This window comes from Macrotis lagotis, chromosome 5, assembly GCF_037893015.1.
Source record: "Macrotis lagotis isolate mMagLag1 chromosome 5, bilby.v1.9.chrom.fasta, whole genome shotgun sequence".
NCBI classification, from domain to species: domain Eukaryota; kingdom Metazoa; phylum Chordata; class Mammalia; order Peramelemorphia; family Peramelidae; genus Macrotis; species Macrotis lagotis.
Genome location: NC_133662.1, coordinates 51,965,010 through 51,979,131, shown reverse-complemented (window position 1 = coordinate 51,979,131; position 14,122 = coordinate 51,965,010).

Genomic DNA, 14,122 nt, shown 5'->3' with positions numbered 1-14,122 from the left:
AGCAACTATAAGATCTCACCTCATACTTATCAAATTAATCAATATGACATAAAAGAAAAATTACAAACATTGGAGGTGATTTGAGGACATTGGGGAAGTAATTGTAAAGTTATAGTGTTCCAACCATTCTGGAGATCAATTTGGAATATTTTTTAAAGTCAAAAAAAATCTGTTAATACCTTAATCTTTAACTCAGTTATGCCAATACAAGAGTTACCAAAAAAATTTTAAAAAGGGAAAAGACTTTTATGTACAAATATTTCTTTTGGTAAAAATTTGAAATTAGGAGGATGCCCATAAATTGAAGAATGCCTGAACAAATGGTGGTGTATTCTTTTGATTGAATACTATTTTGCTTTAGGAAATGACAAGCAAGGTGAGGTCAGAAAAATAAACAAAGAAAGAAACAAAACAACCTGAAAGATTTATATGAAGATCAATTATGAAGGAATTATTTATTCTCAATAACAATATAATAATCTGAGACACTCCTAACAAATTCCTTGTGAAAAAAAAAGATATTCACTTCCAGAGAAAAGTTGAGTTTGGATATATATTGAATTGTACTTTTTTTTAGTCTTTATTTTCAACAATACTAATATTGAAATGCTTTATATAAAATACCTCTGTTTAATTTATATAAATTTCTTTTCTATCTGAATTGGTTGCAAGGGAGGGAAAGAATTAGGCAATCATAATTTTTAAAATAAAGTTAATTTTTTCATGCAATAAAAAACAAAATATATTTTTAAAAAATTTTAAAACTTGATCCCTTCCCTTATAGGAACCACAGAGCTAGGATAATGGGTTGGTAAAATTGGAGGTCATTAGCTAGGATCATCTATTTTTTTTTCTTTTAGGTAAATCTGAAATGGTTTTGAGTTCCAAGAAAAGAGATTGGTTGATTCAGCAGAGCTATAATTTAACATGGAAACAGGTACCACCATTTATTTTGACACTTATAGAGAAATTCTAAAGGACACAGTATATTTGAGGAAGAGAGACTTCAAATCAACAAAGTGATGAAATCATATTATAGCAGACCCACAGCTATGATTACTTTCTTTTACAAAAGAATAAGGAAGAATTTAATGAAATAATTAAAAAAAAAGAATTTTGATATTATGGCATTTGCTAGCTATTTTGTCTAGTAAATAATCAGTTTCCCTAGATATCTTTCTATTACATCTGTTGTTGATTTCACTTTTACCCTAATGGTGATAAGACTCTGGAAGTTAAATGTATCATTTACTCATGTACAATTGTAATAAGTAATTATGTTATTAAATCTCTTACAATTTCTTTTTCATGTTTACCTTGTTATACTTCTGATTAGTCTTGCATCTACCACTACAAAAGAAGCTTTTATAAAAATTTTTGAACGTAGAATTCTTCCCAATTTTTCTTGTCATTTCTTATAGTGTACAAGTATTCAATTCTAATATATTACAAGCTGCTAGTCTTTTCCCAATTGATAGATATCTCCTCAATTTCCAATTCTTTGTTATCACAAAAAGACCTCTTGTATTTTTTTAGGACATTTATCCTTTTTCTTAGGTCTCTTTGGGTTAAAGATTTAGAAATGATTTCTTGATCAAATGATGACAGGCACAATTTTACAATACTCAGCATAATTCCACATTGCAGGAGAGAGAATTCTGGGAAGATGGTAAAATAGTTCAGAAAATTTCAAGTCCTCCATATTTTCTCTACAAGCAAGGCAAAAAAAAAAAAAAAAAAAACAATTCAGGATGGAAGTAAAATTGGAAAAAGTAAACAAGAGATGGGGCAGGAAAGAGGTCCTTTGGCGAAAACTTAAGAAGAATAGAAGAAAAATCCCTGGATTGAAGTTTGACCCAAGTAAGAGGAAAACCCTCCAGGCTACTTCTCTGAAACAGCAAATGGAAAACCCTAGAGGCAGCAGGGCTGTTCAGTAACCACACCCTCTGCCACAGGAATTTTCAGCTCCTAAACTGAGTGGACAATCAGAAACATGAGCATAAGGATATTAAGGGATCTTGTTTCAGTAAGGGACACCAAGCCCAGTTATGCTGTTCCACTGTTAAGATGAACTGCCAAGTAGGAGCTAGAACATGCAAAGAGAGTGCAGAATCAGTGGCATGGGTATACTGCTGCCACAGACTCTTTATCAAAAAGAGTTCTTTTACTCGGTTACAGGGAAAAACTGAAGATTATAGTCATGGAGAGGTTACAGTGAATAAGAACATTTCCATCATTGTGTCCTGAGGAGTCATTGCTGTGACTTGGAGGAGGAATGGAGTGGAAAGTTTGGGACCAGAATAAAGTTCAAAAAATAAAATTAAGAAAGACTTGAGAACAGTCACCATCTCCCCCCCCCCCCAAAAAAAAAAACAGGACTAGAAGCAAATAAAACAAAAAAATCTGAAAAAATAAATATAAAACAATGATGAGCTTGGAGAGGAGAAGAAACTAAAGATATTTACTATGCAAATAGAGAAAACAGGGTCTTCTTCAGAGGGAAGATATCAGAGCAAAAGAGAAGCCTCTCCTATGTCAAAGAGTAATATCAAATATTTAAGTGCCCAAGGAAATTCATAAAAGTCAAAGACTTTAAAATCACATTAAACAGATTGAATATTTTTTTCAAAAATAAGAATAATTGAGAAAAAGCAACAAGATTAGTAAAAAATGTCAAATTGAAAAAATTTAGAATATTTTGAATGTTATTTTACTTTTTCAATTGTAGCTGCTGGCTGCTTGAGTTTCGTTCTACCTATGAGGAATCATTACTCAGACTAGGGATAGCACGGGTGGAAAAAAACAAAAATTTATGAAAAAGATAACAAGACATAGGAAGGGTTTGGGGGTGGAGAGAGAGAGAGAGAGAGAGAGAGAGAGAGAGAGAGAGAGAGAGAGAGAGAGAGAGAGAGAGAGAATGAGAGAGAGAGAGAGAGAGAGAGAGAGAGAGAGAGAGAGAGAGAGAGAGAGAGAGAGAGAGAGAGAGAAATAAAAGAACAGCCACATCAGTATTAGCTGGGCCACACAGGTAAGTGAACTCTGTAGCCCAGGTTTTTACGTCTTGCCTCTCATCCAGAGGACAAAAGTTGAACTCCCTTTCTCTTTCTTGATCAGGAATTAGGCAGAGAGTGAAGCTAAATTTTACATTAAACAATAAAGGGTACATCATCAATGGGGGGGTTTCCACTGAAGCAGCCTTTAAGTTTACAGTTGTTTCTGTTACAATCATAATTCTCTATTTCTAGTCAATTTACATCACAAGAGGAGATGATAGTCAATTTACAACTCCAACCAATTTCTACTTTCACAATTCCCTTCACCTTCCCCTGCATCACAATTACATGTAAAAGATAGTTTCAACATTCATCTTTTTTTTACAATTTTGAATTTCATAATTTTCAACTTCCCTCCCCTCCTGACTCCACATGACAGATAATAACAGGTTATGCATTTATAATCAGGTTAGCATATCTCCATATTAGTCAGGTTGTGAAAGAAGATTTGGAACTGAAGGGAAACAATGTGAGAAAAGAAAATAAAAGCATAGGACAAGTTTTAAAAAGTGAAAATGTTTAATTTTTTAATCTTCATTCAGACTCCATTGTTCCTCCCTCCCAGATATGGATGGCATTTTGCATTATAAAACTTATAGAATTTTTCTTGAGCACTGAAATGCTGAAAGGAGCTGGGTCTATACTAGGTGATTATCATAAAATGTTTTTGTTAATGTGTATAATGTTCACCTAACTCTCAGTTACTGCAAATCTTTACAGTTATTTCAGAAGTCTTCTCATGATTTCTTACAGAACAATAATATTCTATGAAATCATAAACAATAATTTCATCAGCCATTCTCCATGGGCATGTCTTAAATTTCCAGTTCATTAAATTCAGCTTCTATGGAAAGCTGTTAAAAATAGTCTTGTAAATCCAGTCTCAGATACTTAATAATTACCTAGCTGTGTGGCCTTGGGCAAGCCACCTAACCCCATTTGCCTTGCAAAAACCTAAAAAAAAATTGTCTTGTAGATGTGGATCTTTTTCAATTTTTTTATTTTCTCCTTGAGATATAGACCTAGTGGTGATATTACTGGATCAAAGGTTTGGTCATGCCCTTTGAGCATAGCTCCAATATGTTCTCCAGAATGTTGTAATTATTGAGTATGTAAAACAGTAGATACTATTCATTTATTAGTCAATTTTGTACTTCATCTATTGTTTGACTACTATTCATTTTCTTTGCCAATACTAGAAAGTTTTGATGACTAATTTTAGATCTGTTACTCCTTAGAAACATCTATTTGCATTTTTTATTAATTCCTTTGATATTCTTGACCTATTGCCCTTCTAGATGAATCTTGTTACTATATTTACTAGCCCTACAAAGCAATTTGATAGTATTGATCATAGGGCACTAAATAAGGAATTAAAATATGTAATAAGTTTAAAACTTCACCAATATATCATTAGTGTTCCACTTTTCCCATATTCCCCTTCAACCTTAATAATTTCCCTTAAGGTATAATTGAACAAGCCTGATATTTGTGAAGTGATACTTCTGAGTTATTTTAATTTTCGTTACTCAAATTGATAATGATTTAGACCTTTTTTCAGAAGATTTTTGTTAATTTTAATTTCTTTAACTGAGAACTCCCTTTTCATTTGCTGCAATCATTTATCAATTAGAGAAAGACTCATGTTATTGTGAATTTGACTCAATTCTTTAAATATTTTAGAAATGAGCTCTTTGTTGGGAACACTAGCTTTAAAACAATTTTCCCTAGTTTTCTGAACTCCTTCTAATCTTTGTAGTAATAGTTTTATTTGTGCAAAATCTTATTAATTTAATGAAATCAAAATTATCCAGTTTTGATTTTATTGTATTTCTTATCTCTTCTTTGGTCATAAAATCCTTTCCTCTTCATAGATCTAACAGATAAACTATACATTGTTCTCCTAATTGCTTTATGGTAACACTCTATGTCTAAAACTTGTAGTCATTTCAAATTTATCTTTATTTTTTCTTACCAAACATTTATGTATTTATTTGTTTTTCAAAATACATGCAAAAGTAGTTTTTACCAATCATATTTTTGCAAGGTTTTGAGTTTGATAATTCTCTCCCTCCCTCCCTCCCTCCCTCTCTTCCTTCCCCAACCCTCCTGACAGAAAACAATCTAATATAAGGCTCTACATATATAACCATGCTAAACTTAGGTCAATTTTAATTATGATGTGAGAAAATAATGAAATCCAAATGGAAGAAAGAAAGCATTAAGGAGGAAAAAATGATATAATATAGAAGGCAATTATTAAAACTTGAAGATAATAAGCATTGTTCTTTTTTTTTAGGTTTTTGCAAGGCAAATGGGGTTAAGTGGCTTGCCCAAGGCCACACAGCTAGGTAATTATTAAGTGTCTGAAACCTGATTTGAACCCAGGTACTCCTGACTCCAAGGGGAGTGCTTTATCCACTACTCCATCTAGCCATCCCTAAGCATTAATCTTAATTTAAATTCCAAAGTCTGTCCTATGGAAATGGATGGTATTTTACATTACAAGCCTTTTTTTTTTAGGGTTTTTTTTTTTTGCAAGGCAATGGAGTTAATTGTCTTGCTCAAGGCCACACAGCTAGGTAATTATTAAGTGTCTGAGGTCAAATTTGAACTCGGGTACTCCTGAGTCCAGGGCCGGTGCTCTAGATTGCAAATCTTTTAAAATCTTTATTGCACTGCTAAAATGAAGAAGGCTAACATAGTTGATTATCATCCCAGGCTATTGTTAATGTGTATAATACTCTTCAGACTTGTCATTTCACTCTTAATCAAGTCATACAAGTCTCTCCTTTTAGATAGGTATGCATAGGCTGCCTTTCATGCATTTTTCCCTTAATTCTGTTGATATTCTTGACCTTTTGTTCCTCTAGAGGAAGTTAGTAACTATTTTTTTTTTAATTCCCGTAAGTAATTTTGGAAGTTTGATTGGTATGGCACTAAATCAGCAATTTAATTTAGGCATAATTGTCCTTTTTATTATATTAGCTTAGTCTACCCATGAGTAATTGACATTTACCCAGTTATATAGTCCTGATTTTATTTGTGTGAAAAGGGTCTTATAATTCTTTTCATATAGTCTCCAAAGTATTTTATGTACCTTGAAGTTATTGTAAATGGAATTTATTTTTCTTTCTCTTATTGCTGTATCTTGTTAGTAATATATATGTATAATGAATTTTAAATGAGTTTATTTTATATCCTATGACTCTAAATTTGCTAATAGTTTTCAGTTGCTTTTTAGATGATTTTCTAGGATTCTTTAGGAATATCACCTTATCATCTGCAAAGAGTGAGTTTTGTTTCTTCAATAGTTTCTCAGTAATTTAATTTCGTTTTCTTCTCTTATTGCTAAAGCTAGTATTTCTTATACATCATTGAATAAGAGTGGTGATAAAGGTCATCCTTGTTTTACCCTTGATTTTCGGGGGGGAATATTTGGTAAGGAACCTAATAAAGATTCTGCAGAGTTGTCTTAGGCTAAGAAAATGTCTCACTTTGAATTTTTGTTGTCTCTGCTGCACCAAAATTTAATTTTAGGAGTTATTTTAAAGTTGTCTCATAAGGAATATTTGGAGTGTTCAGTTGGGTTGCTGCTTATACTCTAACATAGCAGCTCCCAGGGATGACTTTATTCTTGAAATTCTTATGAGTGATTTAGAAAAAGGCATAAATCTGAGAATTGAATTCTAAGATGACATCTATTTTAAAATGAGTCTTCCATTTGAAAATAAAAACATGAATTTGAATCAAATAAGATGACATTTATTTAAAATAAATAATGAGTTTGTAAAGATCATTCTACAAAGCAACTCCCCGACAGGAAATTTGAAAACCCTGGCAAAGATTTAGCTTTATATCTTTCTATCAAGAAAGTTGGAGTAGAATGAATGAAGTATTGACTAGTCAATTCTATATCCCATAGTGAAAAACATATCATTTTTGAGTTCATATTCCTCTATTGTCTTTCCTACCTTCCTCACTATCTCTACCTTCCCTATTCTAGCCGATTATTGTTCCCCCTTAGGATGACCCAGGGTTATCAATACTTTGTTCATTTACTCTTTCCAAAGGGATTTGTTTATTTAATGAGGATACATTGTTATCAAGACACTGAATAGAGAAATCATTTAACTCAGTAAAAAAAAAACACAAAAATGAATGTGAAGTCTATAAAACAGATAACCATGAGAACTGTCCGCCACTTACAATAAGAATTTAATCAAATACTTCTGAATTATAATATTATTCTGTGGGCATTAGTGATTTTGAAGAAATAGCCATCCCTTCATGATCAATACCATTTTCCCATCCCCCCCCAAAAAATGAAATTTGGAATTGCTAGAAAGTTTACAGCATGATAAAACATCAATGTTCTCTTGGGGCAGCTAGGTGGCACAGTGGATAGAGCACCAGCCCTGGAGTCAGGAGTACCTGAGTACAAATTTGGCCTCAGACACTTAATAATTACCTAGCTGTGTGACCCTGGGCAAGCCAAGTGGACTTGTTCAAGCTACTTAACCCCACTTGCCTTGCAAAACATAAAAAAAAGTTCTCATTTTTCTGTCATCTACTTTTCCTCTGAAGACTTTGCTTTGGAATTGTAGTAGATAATCCTTGTGCTTTTGTCATTGCCATAACTTAATGTTTCAACTAATCACAGGAAATACACATAGAAAATAAAAATCCTAATTTACTCTTTATTACTGCACATATTTTACATTTTATCCATTCTGAACATTAGCAAAAATGCTCAAGATCATCACATTATTAGTTCGGCTGGAAAAATTAAGATTAATTAGAAATTTGACCCATATAGGTAAAATAACCTTATAGTTTTTAGTGATAAATTTTGCTATTGCTTTTCTCATTTACAATGAAAATCACATGCATGATATATCTTGTTCTACATTCAAGAGGAAGGTTGAGAAAGAGAAACTAATTTTTCATTCCTCTACATGCATATTTATTGTGATTAATTTTTGTGGGGGTTGTATATCTTAGGAAATTCAAATATTCTTTAACTCTTTAGAGATAACAAAATAAGCAGTTACTAGTCAACAAATTGTATATTTATTGAGCAATAATCATTTTGTGCATTTATGAAATAATTTTAAAAGGAATGGTATATGTAGAGTGCAATGATATCATACTTAACAGATTTTCTTTCTATTTTGCTATTACTAAAAGTTTATGCATACCTTCATTGCATTTATTTATGCCAATAATTGTATTATGGCATTATTTGAGGAATGTCTTATTCTCAGGGTGTTTTCAAAATTCCCTTTTTAGCTAGCCCTGTGATCCCATACTCTATAATCAAATATGTACTACAAGAAAGAAGGCAAAAATTGAGAAGAGTTTGCTGACTCAATCATTTTCTAGTATAATCTGCTCATATTTACCAAATACTGAAGGACTGTCATGATGGATATAGATTTCCCAGGATATTACAAAATTAAAGAGAAAATTCTGCCCTGTAAATAGAAGAATATTACTCAACTAAGTCATGAAAGTGATATGTTGTGTGTCTAAATAGTTATAGGACATCTTGATATCTACTCAGTACTTACTGGCCTATGAGTATATTTTCTTTTGGTTTTTTCTATTATATACATATTTTATTTGTTTCCCAATTATATATAATATTAGTTTCTAATTATCCCTTTTGCTAGGGTTTGAATTTTATAATTTTTCCCCACCAAACCTTCTAACAACCCTACCCCAAACAGAAGGCGATCTGATAATCTTAACATTATTTCCATTCTATGCTCTGACCAAAATTGAATGTGTTGGGAGAAAAAATATATCCTTTAGGAAAAAATAAAATATAAGAGATAACAAAGTTATGTAGTACATAAAACAGCTTTTTTTTTTAAAGTGAAGTTAATTATCTTTGGTCTTTGTTTAAACCACGCAGTTCTTTCACTCTATACAGATGGTATTCTCTGCCACAGGTACCCTAAAATTATCCCCGATTATTGCACTGATTGAATGATCAAATCCATTAAGGTTGATCATCATGCCCATGTTGTTGTTAGGTTGCATAACAGTCTGGTTATGCTCATCTGGTTCTGCATCAAATCATGAGAATCTTTCCAGGCATCTCTGAAATCCCATCCCTCCTGTTTTCTAATAGAACAATATTGTTTCAAAGCATATATATACCAAAGTTCTTTCAGCCATTCCCCATTTGATGGACGTCCCCTCAATTTCCAACTCTTTAACACCACAAACAGAGGTGTTGTGAATATTTTTGTACAAGTGAGGTTTTTACCTTTTTACCATGATCTCTTCAGGGTATATACCCAGTAGTGGTATGGCTGGATCAAAAGGTGTGCCCATTTTTTTATAGTCCTTTAACTATAAATTGCTCCCCAGAACAGCTGGATGAGTTCATAGCTTCATGAACAATGCATTAGTTTCCTGGATTTCCCAGATCTGCTCCAATACTGATCATTGTCATTTCTGGTCATATTGATGAGTCTGAGATGTGTGAGTTGGTATCTCACTGATGCTTTAGTTTGCATTTGTCTAATCAATGATTTAGAGCAATTTTTCATATGACTATGGATGACTTTGATTTCTTCATCTGCAAATTGTCTTTGCATATCCTTTTAATATTTGCCAGTTGGGGAATGGCTTGGTTTTTTTTTAAATAAATATGACTCAGGTCTCCATATATTTTAGAAATGAGTCCTTTGTCAGAAATACTAATTTCAAAAATTGATTCCTAATTTTCTACATTTCTTTTGAGCTTGGTCACAGTGGTTTTGTTTGTGCAAAAAGTCTTTTAATTTAATGTAATCAAAATTCACCACTTTATTTTTTTCTTTTCTTTTGTAAGGAAATGGGGTTAAGTGACTTGCTCAAGGTCACACAGCTAGGTAATTATTAAGTGTCTGAGGTCATATTTGAACTCAGGTCTTCCTGACTCCAAGGCTAGTGCTCTATCCACTCTATCTACCTAGCTGCCCCTTATCCAGTTTATTTTTTAATGATATTCCATGTCTTCCTTGGTCATAATCTACTTCCCCTTCCATATATCTGACAGGTAAATGATTCCTTGTTCTCCTAATTTGCTTGAAATATAGTTTGCTTATAATATTTTCTTTTATGTCTAAATCCTGAAGCCATTTTGATATTATCTTGGTATAGGTTTTGAAACTTTGTTCTAATCCAAATTTCTCCTATATCATCTTCCACTTTTTCCAATACTTTTTATCAAAGAGAGAATTCTTACCCCAGAAGCTGGGCACTTTGAATTTATCAAACAGCAAATTACTATAATCATTTCCTGCAGTCTTTTTTATACCTAGTTTATTACATTGATCCACCATTCCTTTTATTAGCCAATATCAGACAGTATTAATTACTAATGCTTTATAATACAATTTTAGATCTAGTAATGGTAAGTTACATTATTTTGCATTTTTCATTTAATCCTTTGATATTCTTGATGTTTTGTTTCTCTGTATGAATTTAGTTACTAGTTTTTCTAGCTCATTTAAGTAATTGTTTGGAAGTTAGATTGGCAACGCACAAAATAATAAGATCTCTTTAGGGAGAATTGTCATTTTTATCATATTAACTCAGCCTGTCCATGAACAGTTGATATTTGCCCAGTTATTTAAATCTAATTTAATTTGTGTGAAAAGAGTTTTATAAGTTATTTTCATAAGAGTGTCTGAGACTGCCTTGTCAGGTAGGCTCCCAAGTATTTTATACTGTCTGACATTATTTTATTTATTTTTATTTTTTTCTGGAGAATATTTTTTTTATTTTTAATTTTTTTTTTATTTTCATGAGCTTTTGTTTGTTTGTTTGTCCAGGATTTCTGGTAGTCCAATGACTCAGAGTGTCTCTCCTGAATCTTTTTTCCAGGTAATTCATTTTTCCCTAGAAGGAATTTCACATTTTTTTCAGGTTTTTTTCAGTCTTTTTTAAAGTAATCTTGTAGTCTTGTAGATTCATTGGTTTCTAACTGTTTAATTATAATTAATATAATTTTTGTTTTCTTCATTTAGCTTCTGTGTTTCCTTTTCCAGTTGGTTATTTTTACTTTTAATGGAGTTGATTTCTTTTGCCAACTATTCCCAGTTTTCCTGCATTATTATCATTTCTTTTTTCCACTTTTTCATTTTCCTGTCTTCTTTGTTTTTTCACACTATTTTTTAACTTCTTCAATGAGCTTTTGAATTTGAGTTCAATTTATAAACTGTTTTGTTACTTCCCCTGTGAGTGAATTTTCACTGCTTTCTTCTTCAGACATGGTATTGCTCTCATCTTTGTCTTCATAGAAGATCCTCTTCCACAATGCCTACAGTTGAAAACTTCTTTGAATCTGTCTCTTTTTCTTGCTGGGATATGTAGTGTGAAAGTCAGATTATCATTTATTTTTGTAGGGAATGGCTCTGGGAGCATGTTACCTTTGCATTGCCATCTTGGTTCAGCCCTGGAAGTCTCATTCCAGTCATTTTAACACTTGTAGTCCCTTTCATGTGTGTCTTGACATTGTTTTAAATGGAATTTCTCTTTCTAGCTCTTGCTACTGTTTCTTGCTAGTCATTTGCAGAAATGCTGAGGATTTATGTGGGTTTATTTGATAATCTATACTTTTGCTAAAATTGCTAATTGTTACTAGTAGTTTTTTTAGATGATTTTGAGGGTTCTCTAGGTATGTGATCATGTCATCTGCAAAGAGTGAAAGATTTGGTTCTTCCTTCCCAATTCTAATTCATTCAATTTATTTTTCTTCTCTTATTGCTGAAGCTAACATTTCTAGTACAATATTGAATAGTAGTGCTGATAGCAGTATCCTTGTTTTATCCCTGCTCTTATTGGGAATACCTCTGCAATATCACCATTGCATTTAATGCTTGTTGATAGTTTTAGATAGATACTGGCTATCATTCTAAATAACAATTTATTTATTCCTACACTTTCTAGTGTTTTTAAAAAAGAATGGGTGCTGTATTTTGTCAAAGGAATTTTTAGCATCTATTGAGATATTCATAAGATGGCTCTTAGGTTTGTTACTGATATAGTCAATTATACTGACAGTTTTCCTCATATTAAACCAATCATGCATTCCTGGGATAAACCCTATTTCATCATAGTATATTATTCTAGTGATAACTTGCTGTAATCACTTTACTAAGATTGTATGTAAGATTTTTGCATCTATATTCATTAGGGAGATAGGTCTATAATTTGCTTTCTCTGTTTTGACTTTTGTTGATTTAGGTATTAGGGTCATATTATTGTCATTGTATTAGTTAGGTAGAGTTCTGTCTTCATCTATTTTGCCAAAGAATTTATGTAGAATTGGAACAAATTGTTCATTAAATATTTGAGAGTATTCACTTGTGAATACATCTGGCCCTGGAGATATTTTCTTAGAAAGTTCAGTAATGGCTTGGTGAAATACTTTTTCTGATAGAGAGTAATTTAGATATTTAATTTCCTCTTCATTTAACCTGGGCAACTTAAGTTTTTTGTAAATGTTCATTTCACTTAATTATCAAATTTATTTGCATACAATAGGACAAAATAAATCCAAATTTGAACTTTAATTTCCTTCTCATTGGTAATGGGTTTATCTTTTTCACTTATAATACTAGCAATTTGTTTTTCTTCTTTCTTTTTTTAATCAAACTAACCAGAGAATTATTATTAATGTTTTTTTTTTCAGAAAACCAAATCTTGGTTTTGTTTATTAGTTCTATAGCTTTTTTGCTTCAGATTTTATTAATTTCTCCTTTAATTTTTAGAATTTCTAATTTGGCATCTAATTGGGGGTTTTTAATTTGTTCTTCCTCTAGTGTTTTTGGTTGCATATTTAATTCATTGGTTTCCTCTTTCTCTAATTTATTCATGTAAGAATTTAAATATATGACATATCCTCTGATAGCTGCCTTGAGTGAATCCCATAGGTTTGATATGTGGTTTCATTTTTGCCATTATCTTGAATGAAATAATTCTTTCTATAATTTGTTGTTTGAGCCACTCATTTTTTTAAATGAGGTTATTTAGTTTCTCATTAGTTTTGGGTCTATGTCTCCCTGGTCCAATATGTCATATGATTTTTATTGCATTATGATCAGAGAAAGATGTATTCACTAATTCTCCCTTTCTGCAATTGATCATTAGGCTTTTATGCCCTAGTACATGGTCAATTTCTGTGTAAGTTCCATGTACTGTAAAAAAAAAGTATATTCTTTTCTCCCCCCCCCCACCATCAATTTTCTCCATAAGTATATCATTGGGGTTTTCTAACAATCAGTTTACCACCATAACTTACTTGTTGTTTATTTTATGATTAGATTTCTTTAAATCTGAGAGTGGGAGGTTGAGGTCTCCCAATTGTAGAGTTTTTCTGTCTATGTCTTCCTGTAGCTCTGTTCAACTTCCTCTCTAAGAATTTGGATGCTATACCATTGGATGCATACAGATTTAGTATTGAAATTACTTTATTTTCTATGGTACCTTTTAGGAGGATATAGTTTCCTTCCTTATCTCTTTTTACTTCTGATTTGTCTGAGATATGTCATAATTATTAACTCTTTAATGCCATACATTCTATCTTCCCTCTGTTTGTAATTTTCCCTTTTTCGTACCTTATCCCTATTCCCCAGTACTTTGCTTCTGAATACCACCCCTTCCTTCAGTGTGTTTGCCTTCCTTATATACAACTCCTCTCCCCTTTCTTTCCCCTTTCCCATTGTCCCTTCCTCCTTCCCTTCCTTCTATCAAATCCTCTTCCATATCAGCCCTTCTCCCCTTTCCCCCTCCTCCCCTCTTAATTTTTGGTTTTCTTTTTTCTTTCTTTTTTAAATCTAATTAAGCAGAGGTTTATCAAATTAATTACTTTTTTTCCTAAAACCAAATCTTGCTTTTATTTATCAGTTCAACAGTTTTGTTACTTTCAATTTTATTAATTTCTCCTTTAATTTTAAAATTTCTAATTTGTTTTTTGTTTTTTAATTAGTTCTTTCTTTAATTTTTTTGAGTTGCATGCTAAGTTAATAGATTTCTTCTTTCTCTATTTTATTCATTTAAGCATTTAA